Source organism: Limulus polyphemus, unplaced genomic scaffold, assembly GCF_000517525.1.
Source record: "Limulus polyphemus unplaced genomic scaffold, Limulus_polyphemus-2.1.2 Scaffold1093, whole genome shotgun sequence".
Classification (NCBI taxonomy): domain Eukaryota; kingdom Metazoa; phylum Arthropoda; class Merostomata; order Xiphosura; family Limulidae; genus Limulus; species Limulus polyphemus.
In genome coordinates, this window is record NW_013666703.1 from 231165 (window position 1) to 232890 (window position 1726).

The window sequence follows — 1726 nt, forward strand, 5'->3', positions numbered from 1 at the left end:
GTTATAGCTTGTCTCATCAACCGCCTCCTATACATTGTTGTAGCTTGTCTCATCAACAGCCTACTATACATTGTTGTAGCTTGTCTCATCAACAGCCTACTATACATTGTTGTAGCTTGTCTCATCAACAGCCTACTATACATTGTTGTAGTTTCTCATCAACAGCCTACTATACATTGTTGTAGTTTCTCATCAACAGCTTACTATACATTGTTGTAGTTTCTCATCAACAGCTTACTATACATTGTTGTAGCTTGTCTCATCAACAGCCTACTATACATTGTTGTAGTTTCTCATCAACAGCTTACTATACATTGTTGTAGCTTGTCTCATCAACAGCCTACTATACATTGTTGTAGTTTCTCATCAACAGCTTACTATACATTGTTGTAGTTTCTCATCAACAGCTTACTATACATTGTTGTAGAACAATGTATAGTAGTAGGTTGATGAGACAAGAGCCTACTATACATTGTTATAGCTTGTCTCATCAACAGCCTACTATACATTGTTATAGTTTTTCATTCGATAATGAAAATTAACTGGATTTCAGAAAGGAATGTCGGGTCTGAAGTTTCAAACGTTTTTAATTAGGAAACTGATAAATCCAGATGTTCAAGCAATAAAGATTAATTAGTGTACAAAAAGTTGAAACCTCTCCATGTTATAGCAATCCACGCTTTCCATGTTACGTTATTTGCATGCCTTCGGGACTGTGTACTAATGAGAAAAGACTAGCCCTTAAATTAGAACTATATGGACCTGCGTGGTTCTCAAAAACAATGACATGATGGAACAAACACTCGAACCCACCACACGACGTAACTAGAAAAACTTTCTTGAATTTTATTTTTATTTACAATCTTTCGCTGTCGCAGCTTCGTATTTGCTTCTTCTTTTTTTTATTTTGCCAAGATTAATTTTTCCTAATATTTTTCTTTTAACAGCAGTAGTTGCGATTTTAAAAAGCTAATGTCGAAAGAGTTTCACTTTACTTACCAGCAATTATCACGCTACAGTCAACTCAGTTCTTATTTTTCAGAATTAGCTTCCTTCAGTTTGATAATTTTTCTCAAGTTCTATTTGATCTACGTAACAAATAAAATTCGCGGGAATTACCCTTTAGTCTAGACACTTTTGAGTATTCTACTTCTATAAACGATTAAGTCGGATAAAAGTGAAACTAGAGACTTTTAATTATGTGTATTTATAATACTGGTTTGTAAAAATAAGATGAATACGGAAAAAACAACCAGAAGAGTTGTAACTACCCACACAGGATTTACTATCAAGATGTTCTGGTAGTAATATTTATTACCCAGATGTTGAGGTAGTAATATTTACTATCAAGATGTTGAGGATATAATATTTACTATCAAGATGTTCTGGTAGTAATATTTGTTACCCAGATGTTCTGGTAGTAATATTTATTACCCAGATGTTGAGGTAGTAATATTTACTATCAAGATGTTGAGGAAGTAATATTTATTACCCAGATGTTCTGGTAGTAATATTTATTACCCAAATGTTCTGGTAGTAATATTTATTACCCAAATGTTCTGGTAGTAATATTGACTATCAAGATGTTCTGGTAGTAATATTTATTACCCAGATGTTCTGGTAGTAATATTTACTATCAGATGTTCTGGTAGTAATATTTACTATCAAGATGTTCTGGTGGTAATATTTATTACCCAGATGTTCTGGTGGTAATATTTATTACCCA